Source organism: Myotis nattereri (assembly GCF_964212035.1).
Source record: "Myotis nattereri genome assembly, chromosome: 12".
NCBI classification, from domain to species: domain Eukaryota; kingdom Metazoa; phylum Chordata; class Mammalia; order Chiroptera; family Vespertilionidae; genus Myotis; species Myotis nattereri.
The window spans coordinates 51,913,371-51,926,945 of NC_138087.1; positions in this window are offsets into that span (position 1 = coordinate 51,913,371).

The following is a 13,575-nucleotide window of genomic DNA, read 5'->3' on the forward strand; positions in this document are numbered from 1 at the left end:
CTTTCCTCTCTGAAATCAATAAAAATATATTTTTAAAAAAAGAATGGGTTTTTGGGCTGAAACACTTTCTTTCCAAGACATAACACGAGCCCTCATAGCCTATAAGGGTTATCTACTTATGTGGGAATCTCTTGCCCTTTTTCAAACTTAATGAATGCTCTTTTGTCTATGCTTAAAGCATGTGCATCATATAGCACCCAGCCAACCCTGCTGTTACACTGGTCCTTCTTTGCGAAGGGACAGGGTCCTTCCACTGCAGTATAAGAGGGGTACACATGGGCAAATTGCCCTGTGTTGACCACAGGGAAAGACCCATTGGTCATGGAGAACCAATACTCACTATTGTTGATCCTGCTCTATCTCTTCTCTATATGAGGAAAGTGTTATTCCATCTAGTACTTGAGTGTGTTCTTTTCTTTGATGACTGATACTGAGATGCAATGAGTGGAAGTGGTTAGAATCCTCCCCTGGCCTGGTAGGTACCCTATTCCCTTGGGATTCGTAACCAGTGCTTGGTGCTCTGCCCTACATGAAGCTTCTATTTCTAAAGTTTCCCCACTTCTCTGCCTGCTGTCCAGTCTCTGCCAAAATGCAAGTGATGGTGGCTGACTCCCTCACTACAGCACACCCTGAATAAAGAAGGAGAGCAAGGGCAAGTCAACCTCTAGTGGCTCATGTGGAACTTGGACACCAGCATCAGCCTCACCTGAGAAGTGGTTAGAAATGCCAATTCTCAGGCCCCATCCCAGACCAACTGAGTCAGCAACTCTGGATGTGGGCCCCCCATCTGTTAAAACAAGGTCTCCAAGTGCTGCTGATGCTAAAGTTTGAGAACCACAGCCATGTAATCAGATCTGAATTACCTTATGTCCCAAAGGCATCTACCCTTTGGGGCCTATTTCGTAAGTGGCACCAGAAGGTTCCTTCCCTGTGAGAAGGTCCTACCAATCTGTTCTTCCCCCAGTCATTGCTACCAAGCGCCAGACAAGCCCCATCTGAACATCAGGTACAGCAAATGCCTTCCTCTGGGATCCATGCCTTTTGCATAACACAGCAATCCCCTTTGCAACATGCTGCACGCATCTCCTTTCCCTCTTTTTCTATGCCACCTGGCATTATGGTCTGTTAGAAGACAAACACACCAATTTTGGCTGCGCCCCGTTACTAACTGTTCTTAAGAACCAGCCAAATTATTCTTATGACATGGCTTCCTTCCTACTGAACGTTGCTTTATATTTTTAGAGATTTCTGTGTGTTGGTCTAACATGAGGAAATGGATGTCCTCTAAGCTGAAATCTTATTTTTATAAAAGCCAGGAGAATCTGAGTACAGATTCAGAATAGCAGTTTCCAATATTGATGGGCTTCTCTCCAGGCTCAAATATATTGTTTTACAAGTGCCTGGGAACACAGGAGACTAGGAAGGTGAAGCTTTTAACTCCTGAGTTGAAACCTCCTGATTTAGAAGCCTTACAAAACAAGTTTCTTTCATTTTTATTTTTTCAGCTTTTATTTTTTCAGAAGGATCACAGCGCTTTCAAACAGTTGGAGCCAGGAACAGGTCTAGGTGTGGAAGCCTCTGAAGATTTCTTTTTTTTTTTTCAAAAAGGATACAAAATTGGGTATAATGAGAGGGAAGTCAGAAATCATAACAAAATACTAATTTTGGGAAACTGACAAATATCACAAGCATCATAAAACACAGGGAAAAACAAAATAAATTATAAAATTAATACAAATTAAAGTCCTGACATCTCAATAACACCTTCCTTCCCACATTTTTGGCTGCATTATCTTTGATCACCTCTTCACATGGCGAAGAGGTGATAACATCACATACAAGATCAAAGACCTTTACGTTAGCATTCTTGAGCAAATTGCTTTATTGATAGTTGAGAAAATGCTCTTAGCATCACAATCATTACTGATACTGCTTGGGAAGCTTTCTATTAACTTCCCCTCACACTTGAGCTTTAAAAATTGGAAGAGTTTTTCACAGACTGGCTTCAGGCTCTGTACCCTTCAGATTGTACCCTTTAGATTGCATCTCTCCCGCCTCACATATATTTAGGGTGTGAGGGTCCCTAGGTCATTCCCGGCAGAGAACCAGAGCTCGCCATTCCTCCATGAAGGCAACCAGCAATAACTGAACGACATACACAGACATGAGTGCCAGCCAAGTAAGTCTATTCCACTGAATCCAAATCTGATGTGTCCCTAGCTCAGGTTTGCCTTAGTTCCCCCAAAATGTCCATGGCCATTGGAACTCCTGCCCGTGTGAAGGGAGATGGACTGAGGAGAAGTCGGAGTAGAGAGAGCCTAAACTATCTGACATTTGTTCGTTTCACAATATATGGTCATGTGAACACTTTGCAAAAGGCCCTAAAGCTAAACTTCCTCAAAAAACCCACCTGTAGTCGAGCCTGAGAAGCCGTGCCTGAGTCCTGATGAGCCCGGGCAGGTGCAGGTACATTTGGGCCTTTCATTGGCAACGGAGGAAAAGGGGAGAGTAGAAGGAGATGATGTAGAGAAGGTGATATGAAAACATGAGTGGCCTGAGGCTAGTGTGTGAACCGGGAACAGTACACTGGAGAATACGAGCATTTTTAAAGAGGCAACTGGGCTCCCCTGTTCTGGGGCTAGTCTGCAACACAGAGCACATGCATCTGCCAAGCAAATTTGTCACAAATGATTAACTTTTGGGAGAACAAATCCTTTGACCTCTCCAGCTGAACAAACACAGAGCTGCAGTAACTAAACGAGCCAAAGGCAATGCTTCAGCAACACTGAACACATTTTCATGGAAGTCCTGCCGTTTTATGTCAGGGGAGCCTGAGGGGAAGCTCAGGTAACGGCGGCTCTTTAGCTAAAGGAAGCTAAGGGTGGCAGTCTGGGAAAGATGCAGAGAATGGCTTCCGATTCAAAGGCTGATTGTGCTGCAGCTTTAAAAACATGGACCTATGAGTTCTTGAAAGGAGAGTTTGATTTATGAAAAGATTCTAATTTGGGAGATGTCGACAGAGAAACGGAATGAAGGAAGCAAAATGGCACAAGGAACCATCCAGTAACACCATGTGCAAGTTTCAAGGGGCTCCCTGCTTCTCTCCTAAGCGCCCAGCCACCAGCATTTATACAAAATAGCTTTTAGCTAAAGGGTTCTTTAAGATACAGCATGCAAATTTGCAACCACATTAATTCCAAGCTTCCCTGTTCCATGCAGCCTTCAATTTCAATGACAAGTAGATTTTTAAATAAGGACTAAGCACCCCTGCCCCCAGGGAATTCTTGTTTCATTCAGATATCACGTAGCAAGGACTTTCACAAATAAAATGCAAATGAGAAGAGAGAAAATTAACTAGAAACAAAGATCAGAATTCCGTTTCATTAACTCCTTAAAAACCACCATTTCCCCCAAAGAAACTTGAAGAAATGTTAATACACTAAAGTTGAAATTGGAGTCCCCACTTGGTGGTGGTGGTGATGGGGGGGGGAGGGGGCTGTTGACGGGGTGGTTTTTTTTTTGCAATGACCTTGCTAAACTAAAATTAATGATCTGGTCAGCCCAGAGAACACGTCTTAAAGGGCATTTACTTCTATAAAACGAAAGGTCAGAATTCTGTTTTGAAGCCTGTACCTGATCCATGGTTATTTTAAAAACCGTGTTCTCCCTTTATAGGCTCTGGAAGCCAGAACCCACTGAACATGATTCATCAGCCCTGATGGATTGTTGATTTCTTTGGATGAAGCATCACGTACATGGCAATTCCTGTAATATAATTTTAATTATCTCAGCTTTACTTTATTTTATATTTTACTTTATTTATTATTTTATTTTATACTATACCCATACAATATACACAGAGTCACCTATGGTTTCATCTTACTTTTAAAAAGTTGAAAGGATAGAAATAATTTATGAATAATCATTTAAAACAAAATGCATTCAAGTTTAAAGCACCTCCATTTTTATACCATTTACATGCAATGCATGCTTGACCCTGGCTGGGTAGCTCAGTTGGTTAGAGCATCATCTCTGATACTCCAAGGTTGAGGTTTTGATCTCCAGTCAGGATACATACAAGTATCAAACAATGAATGTATAAATAAGTGGAACAACAAATTGATGTTTCTTTCTCTCTCTAAAATCAATCAATAAGTAAACATTTATATGCAATGCATTCTTTAAAAAATACATATTTTTTTTAATTTAAAAGAAAGGTGTGCTCATCACAAACCACTACTTGAAAAAAAAAAACAAACCCAGAAGACAAAAGGAAATCACTGAAATATTAACCTCTTGATACAGTTACACGCATGCTAACCCATGGGCTCATCTTCTTCCAGTATTTTTGCTGTTCATATTTTTATGTATATGTCCCAATATGGGGAGTATTCAAGATTTTATATGCTGATTTTCAGTCTTTTTCTGATTATAAAAATACCTGCTTATTGTAGATTATCTGAATAATATAGAAAATTATACACCTAAAATGCTACCATGCAGAAATAGCTTTTTAAATACAATGGTATAATTCTTTACATTCTTTTTTTTAACTTCAACAAGTAAATATGCTTATATTTTTGTTTAAAATATTTTTTAAAGAGAAATATAAGGAGTAAAACATGAAATGGCCCCTTTACATTCCCCATCAATGTCTGCCACTCCCACCCCATCTTTGGGCATGTATGTTAGTCCTCTTTTTTTATTATAAACTAGAGGCTCTGTGCACAGACTTCGTGTACTGGGGGGGGGGGGGGGGTGGTATCCCTCAGCCTGGTCTGCACCCCCTCACAGACCGGGAGCCCTCAGGAGATGTCTGACTGATGGCTGAAGCCCAAGCAGGCTTCAGCCGTCAGTCAGACATTCTTAGCACTGCTGCGGAGGTGGGAGAGGCTCCCGCCACCACTGCTGCACTCTCCATCCATGAGCCCGGCTTCTGGCTGAGCGGTACTCCCCATGTGGGAGCACACTGACCACCAGGGGGCAGCTCCTGCATTGAGCGTCTGCCCCCTTGTGGCCAGTGCACATCATAGCAACCATTCATTCCGCTGTTCGATCTATTGCATACTAGCCTTTTATTATATAGGATAATGCTGCAAAGGACATCTTTCTATATACATTTGTGTACATATACAAGTATTTCTTTAAACAAACCCTAGATTTAAAATTCCTTCATCAAAGAATAATTTGCAATTTGTATTCTAATCTATAGTGTGAATATATATCCTTGCCTACCAATTATGAACTATACTTGTAATTCATACTTCCCTTAACGGCTAGCAAGGTTAAGCATCTTTCTATTTGCTCGTTGGCCCTTTGTCTTTATTCTTTCATAAATTTCTTGTTCATATCTGTTCATTTCTATTCTTTATTGATTTTTAGGAGTTCTTATGCTTTCTGGATACTAATAATCTTCTCCCTGTCTGCCAAGTGTCTTAGCTTTTTACAGTGACATTTGTCATAATGACATTTGTTATTTTTATGTAGTCCCATTTGTAAATCTTTTTTTCTGGGACTCTGGGTTTTGTATCTTACTCTGAAAGTCCTTCCCACTCCCAATATTATTTTTTAAATTTAAAATTATTTTCTTCTAATACTTCTTTGGTTTTTCTCTTGAGACTTAGCTCTTTATATCTGTTTCTGGTATAAAGTAAGGTCATAATTTCATATATTTCCCAATAGCTTAGTGTTCCAATATTTTTTGTCAAATTGTCCAAATTTGTGTTCGGCATCTAATAGCATATTTTAAATTACTCCAGCTTTGTAGTATATTTTGGTGCAGGATAGTGGATAGTAGTGGTGAAGGGTCTCCCCTCAGCCTCTGTTGGTTTTTTTATTATTTCAGCATTCATAACTATTCTGTGTTTTCTCTTTCAGAAGAATTTTGAAATATTTTACCCATAAATAATTCCCCTGGGATTTGATTGGAAATATCCTGAATTTATAGATTAATCTGGCAGTTGATAAAATTCTGATAATATCATCTTGCCATTAAGAGCATGCTATCTTTCTCCAACATGTAACTATTATTTTGTGTCTTTCAATAAAGATTTACAATTTTTTCTTATTTTATTTTTCTTATTTTGTTTTTTTAATTGAATTTATTGCGGTGACATTGGTTAATAAAATCATATAGGTTCAGGTATACAATTCTATAACACATTATCTTTTAGAATTTTTTCATATAGGCCTTAAACATTTGGGAGGGTTATTTCTGGGTTTTCAATTGGAAATAGTTTTGGAATATGATAGTTTTTATTTTCCTGGAAAATCATTCTTTCAAATGCATTAGCTTGACTTGTCCAATTATTCCCTTCAATATTTTTTCATTTCCCGCAGTGATGTCAATTTCTCATTTCCAATATTTTTTTGTGTGTGATTGAGTTTGCTATAAGTTTGCTTCTTTAATTTGTATTTTTTAAAATCAAGTTTGTTTTTTATTTCATTAATTCTTCTTTTTTTGTTTGTTTTCTTCCTTCTTTTTGGGGAGAAGAGGTTTGTGGGTGGTTTTTTGTGTATGTTTGTTTGTTTGTTTGTTTTGTTTTCTTCCTTCTTTGGATTTCTTGTTGTTCACTCTTCAGCTTCTTTCTTATTCTGTAATACAATGTGTAACACTATACATTTGCCTTGAGTACTCCTTTGGCCACTTCCCACATGGTTGATACTTCGGAGACTTCAATGCTGATAGCCTCTGTCTCTGCGTCTCCTTCCCCCACAAGGTATCCCTTATATTTACCCCCTTTCTTCAGCATTGCTACATCCCACACTCCTGGGATCATCCAGTTCTGTTTCATTACCAAGAAAACCACTGATGTGCTGCCCTGAGTGCCAAAGCCACATTCCTTAGCACATCAGTCTGCCCTGAGTGCCAAAGCCACATTCCTTAGCACATCTTCCTCCTCCCTTGGCAAATTCTCTGTGCTGCCAAGGGGCCCCCATACTGTTACTGCCGCTTGTGAGTCACTGATACCCTTTTTGCCTCCATCATGAGAAAAGCCAGATTATCATATTTTTCTAAATGGATGACCCATAAGAAACAAACCTTTTCCTGCTACTATCAACCACCTCTTTTACATATTGTTGGTATGTGATTATACTATGCATATAAGGAAACACACAACGTGCTCTTTAGGGCTGTCAAAATGGGATGAATTTCCTAATGTCCTTTTAGAGAGAACTTTTCTGAATCGTGGTTGGGATTTTCCCATCTCTTACCATTTTCTTCCCCAAACAGCATCCATCCTGGGCACACCTACTGAATCTCCCACAGGCCAGAAATCTGATGACCTATACTAAGGTCTAGATGAGAAGGGCATGCCCCTGCCTTGGAGAACTAGAAGCTGGTCCTCCACTGCACCCCAGATGGAGTTTACTAGGTTCACAACCAGTGCAAAGGAGAAACAAAGAGCAGACACACATATAAATCCCAAGAAGTGCTAAAATGAATTTGCATAATAAATGCAAAACTTGCTTTCCATGAGGAGGGAGGGGATCAATTGGCCCTCCACCAGACGAAGTTTATTTGCATGTCCATGGCCAAGAATCATGTTCATTGCTATCAGTTATCTACAATTTACAAAACTGTAAAGTAGCTAAAACAATAAAACTGTAGAGATAATTTAGAAAAGTATGCTATACAAGACATCTAATAATCTGTGTTGCCCATTTCAAAGGCATTCACAATTTTTCTGATGTGCTTACCTTAAAAGCTTCAGTTCCAGCTTTACTGTATAAACTGTTAGGGTCCCCTTACCATGCCTGGTAGTTTGTGACTACCTGGGATTTCCAAATGAGATACATTCTGACTCCTGCCAGGCCAGTTATCATGGGGCCTTCTGTTGAATCAAGCTCCCATGGATACCAGCTATTGAGCTGTTTGTAACTTTCCCTCAGATCAGGTTTGTACTGGATGAGTCTTTCTTCTTCTGCCTTTTAACCACACACAAAAGTCACTGGGTATCTAGGGGTCCTTCAGATATCAAGAGCTAGGAACTGAATCATTATTTTCAATGGCTGTATGTGGACCAGTCCTTTTTTTTTATTCCAATTCATCTTACAAATATATTGTACTCCCTTTCAAGAGCATAAGGAATGGCTGTAGACTTTTTAAATGTCTTCCACTGAAATAATTCCAGCACGAATCCACTCCCACAATCTCTCCTTTGCTGCACATGAATTCAATCTAAATTCATGAACCTACAAGCACTGCTCTGATCTCTTAACATAAGTGGGATGTGGATTGTGATAGGCGACTCTTGACTTTTTAGAGTCATTTTTAACGTGATTGCTCTTTTAAGAAATAATAATTGAAAGGGTTATATTAATTCTAATCGTGACCTAGTCCTGCTGAGGTCAGTATAGTTTTCCCACTACATAGATGAAGAGACTAAGGCTCAGAGAGATTCAGAGACTTGCTCAGAATCCCACAATGATTAGGTAACCACGCAGAGGTTCAAGCGAAATCACTGTGACTCCACATACTAACTGCCCCCATCACCCTGTGCTGTCTTCTATATTCCAGGTATTTGCCCCGCCATTCTGCAAATATTCACTCCGTGCTTGCCGTGTGTAAGGCAGTGTGGGCTATCCGGTCATCCAAGATAGAAAGTTTCATATTAGCCTCACCCCGCCATTGGCTCCACCGTGTACATCTGGTTGAATTCTCAGTTCTAGAAATTTTATCTTGATGTATTTCTCCACTTTATTCCTTCATCTCTATAGCCCACACTATTGGCTTATTCGTCTCTTTTCTGGAACAACACAATGTTGTATTCTGGCCACCCCAATCCTCATGTCTTCCCACCTCTTTTTCTTATCCATGTACCCTTCTTATTATCAGTGACTAATACTGCTAATCTGCATGTCCCCCCTTACTTGACAAATCTCAAAGGCTCCCTTTTACTGTAAGATAATGTGCAAACTCCTTAGTTATCCTAGACCATAAAGACTAAAAGCATACCAGCTCATCTCTCTGGTCACTCTTCCTCTTGGCTGTGGGAGAACCTATGATCGAGCCACAGCATATTACTGCCTAATTCCTTTGCATCTTCTCACTTTCCTGCCTCTGCGCCTTTCCTCATGTTGTTCTTATGAGTTGCAAAGCCCTTCCCTGATTCCAGGTCAAATCTTTCCTCTTCTCTGACACATTCACTGATACCACCACCACCACCATTCCCTGTGCACCAGGGAAAATAATTTTCTCAATCGGACTGTACATTCCTCTATAACACACACACACACACACACACACACACACACACACACACACACTCTTTCTACAATAGATGGAGCATTATATACTTTTATGTTTGTATCCCTGGCTGGGCTGCAGTCTCCTAATGGGTGAGGGCCCTTCCATGCACCTTAGAACTCACAGCATACAGCACAGAGCCTACCAGGAGGCACTCAATAAATGTGCTGTTGAAAATCTAAATTAATAAGGAACAGATGTTGAACTCAAGGATCCCACTCTGGGGCTCTTTTCACCATATCTTAGAAATTTAGAGACAATAATAATAAAATCAAACGAGCAGAAGGAAGTACATTCCAAAAGCTAGCATTGCTGGAAAGCTATATACCCCTCGAGGTCTCCCTAAACCATGGTGGGGAGGAAACAAATTCCCACTCTGGGAACCAGCGGTGCCCTGGAGCCTGTGCCCTTCCCAGTGGCACATTCGGTGATCCCATTGGGGCCCCTTGAAATCAGAATCAGTGTGAGTATTTATACCTTGGACACTGGCAAATGATGTGAACAAGGTTTGGAGGGAGGTGGGTTTTGTGTTGTTGTTCCTCATTTTAATTTGTACAGTTCAGTGTAGTTCACTGTATTCACTATATCATCAATATCAAATTTTAGAACATTTTCATCATCCCTGTAAAGAAACCCATACCCATTAGCCATCATTCCCCTTCCTCTCCTGCCCCCAGGCCCTGCCAATATTTCTAGTTTTTTGAGAGCTGGTTGTTAAACATTTACAACACTCCACTGCTGAAACTCATCTGTTTCCATAATAACAGTTACTTTTCTCCTCTTCACTTAACTCCTTGATTCTTCAAGTACCTAGAGGCCTCCAAAACTCCAAGGCTTCAATCACAAAGATTTATATATCTTTAAAAAGAAGTTATTTCAGCTCTTGCTTAATTCAATTTATCCATCACAGAATGGGATGAAAAATAGTCATGCATAGAAAGGAGATCAGGAACTAATAAATCTTTTAAAAGGCTAGATCACTTTCTGGCGGATTCATATGTGGGATTTACTTTTGCCTGAGACAATGGGCTCTTATCTATTTTTAGATTAGATAATGCATTTCCTAGGACCCACAGGAGGCCTTGGCTTTTCTTATTACTGAGCACACATGCAGAGACCAGAGATTTTGTGAAAGGGAAAAAGAAAAAAACAGGGTGAAAGGATTGGTCCTTTACTCTTTTGATCACTAATGCAACTCCATCAGGAAAAATGAAATAACTGCCCAAGAATTTCCTCAAAGAAGTTCACCACAAATGCACAAAAACACACATGTATCAGAAGATGTATGCACACACACACACACGTTCATGTGAGTGCACTTGCACTATGAGATCACTGGTTAATGTCCTAATGACCCCATAGACCCAGAACAGTGTCCTCACATGTGGGCCCCAATACACCAGATGCATATTACTCATCTAATTAATGCCTGCTGATTGAACTTGTTTCTAAATCTTTTATATTAGCAAGCAGGGAATGCTGGGCTGTCCTCTAAGCCTTGAATGTAAAATGTGCTCCATGGACCAGCAACATCTGCATTATCTGGGAGCTTGTTAGAAATGCAGGGCCTCAGGCCCCACCCACACTTACTAAATTTGATTTGTGTTGTATTGACATCTCTAGTTGGTTCATGTGCACATCAATGTTTGAGAAGGACTAGGGACTAAAACCAATGGAGGACCCTTTAATCGGTATCTGCCCTCAACTCACTTTCTTGAGTTTGTGTAGAGGGAAATGTTGTTGAGACTTAGAATTCATCCAGACCATCCCCAGTCAGATCTTAAATGTCTGGGGAATTCTCATCCTATCTCTGTCTTTAGTTTTGGAGCTAGAACAAGAGACTAATTCTCTCCATAGGATGGAACTCTACTGGCTCCAGAAGGGCCAATACACATCTTCACAGATCAGAGAGAGTTTTACTTAAAATAACATTTTTCTGTTATAAAAGAACATAATATGCTCATTACAAAATCTATGAAGTATGAAGAAGAAAATTCAAATCATCTGACTTCTACCATTGAGTGTTAATCACTTAATATTTTGGCACTTTTTCTTTCTTTCTTTCTTTTTTTTTGTACATGTGGGTGTTACATGTTCTTTTTTCAATGGAATTCTTTATTTTACATAATTGGGAATAACAAGCATATAGAGTGTATTCTGGTTGTTGTTTTTTTTTCCATGTCATGATTATTCTCATGCCCTTAAAAATTCTTCAAGAATATGATCTTAATGAACTTACATTCTTGTGTGACTAAACCATATTTTATAGACATATTCTCATATTCTACAATGCTTTTAGATTTTTTAAGCCCTCATAATTGGATTAACATCCTTGTGTATAACTCTCTTTCTGACTTTCTGAGTATTTCTTCTGTATAGATTTTCAGAAGTACACTTGCTGTCTCAAATGGTGTTAGATTTACAGATTATTGATACATAATGTGGAACTTTATTCTGTATCATAATATGGGACTCCCCCCAAGACCCCAGCAGTCAAGTCACACTTCCCCAACCTTTTCAACTCCCCAGCCTCTTGGGTTATAATTACCGTTGCATGTTTTAATTTGTATTTCTTTAATAATCCCTGTGTGTTTTTCTGTGAATTCCCTATATGTCTTGGTCTTGGTCTTCTTTATTGATGGGGTGTTACTACCATCAGAAATGCTAATATATTAAGATCATTAATTCTTTATTTATCTTATCATTTCTCTATCTTCCCAACTGGCATTTAATTATTTTTAAAGTCATGTAAATGTTTTACATTTTAAATTGAATATAGTAAAAATTATGAATCTTTTTTGTGTGATTCCTTCCATAAGGCCTGTACTTAGAAAAATTCTCCCCATTTGCAAAGGGCATAATTAAATTTATATAGTTTTCCAGAACAAAGTGAAAAAGTAAGACTGATAGCAGCTATCTTCACCTTATTCCTGATCCAGTGTGATTGCTGGCTTTTACCTGGATCCCTTGCTGAATAACTCATTCCTTCACATTTTTTGTAATGTTTCCTTAATCATTTTATTTGCTCCTAAAACATACTCAGAAGTCTGTTTCACAGATGCCCTTTCTCGCTGATCTGTCCATTTTTGCTCTGGTATCATATACTAGTATGTCATAGCCTTAAAACACCTGGCCAACTCCATTTTTACAAACTCCATTACTTTACTTTCTAACTCTGGCCCCTTATAAAATAAATCAAATTTCTAACCCAAAAACTGATATGTAAGCCCACATTTTCAGACAAAAAAAAAAAGAAAGAAAGAAAGAAACCACACCACTAGTCATCTTTTGTTGTCTGAATGTAGAGCATCAGATATGAATAGAGGTAGCTCCTCAAAATGCCCTGATAGCTTTGCTTTTCCAAGCTTTTTAATGTAAAGTCTGAAGTTTCATTATATTTTGTCTTGCAAAATGATGCCCAGTCTCCATTTTTTAACATATCTGGCAGTATGGGGATATTAAAAAGTCCCTTTAAAACAGCTAGGAAAATATCTATTTGTTTTTGTGGCTATATTTGGGGTTAAGATCAAGTGTCTTATATTTTCTTGAAGAAAGTTTTTCTTTCACTTTTGGCTCATCTCACATCAACTCATTTTTTAAATTTCTCACAGTTGTTGTTCTTAAGTAAATGACTCAAGGGCTGTTGAGAAGGATGAAGAATGTGGCCTCTGGTGCCCATCAGAACTGGTTTGCCTGTACATTTCCCTAACGCCCATTAGCTTTCGCTATATCAGCGATAAAATTGAGAAAGTAATTGTTCCTGTCTCGTTGAGTTGGTAGAATAGTTAATGAGATTAGTCATGGAAGGAGCTAGCACGATGCTTGGCTTAAATGTAAGCTTAAAAAATAATCGAGCAGAGGGAAAGGCCCCCACAGTCTTTGCAGATGATCTTGCTGGGCTGCTATTTTGCTGAGAAGATAAAATTCTCAGTCGACCCCCTCTTTAATGCTCATCCTTGAGCCCTAATAATCTTATTCCTCTTTCTTCTGATCTCAAGAAAAATAGGTCCTCTTCCCTGACGAGCATCTTAGAATGGGTTCCCCAGAAGTAAACCCAGAGACAAGACTTCATTTCTGAGCAATTTATTAAGCAGTCAGATTAGATAGCAGGAAAACAAAGACACTAGAGAAGCTTAATAAGGTTACTGAGTGGCATTCAATGTGTAATGGAGATTTGTGGTCACGAAGCGAAGCAAGAACCAGTCAACACAGCGTTGTTTTTCCAGCAATAATTAGCTGCTCAATTTTAAGTGCGAAGGAGATGGAGAATCGGGTTTAATTAAGATTTTTAGGCTTGCTAGAGAAGTAAACCATTGGGAAGAGGG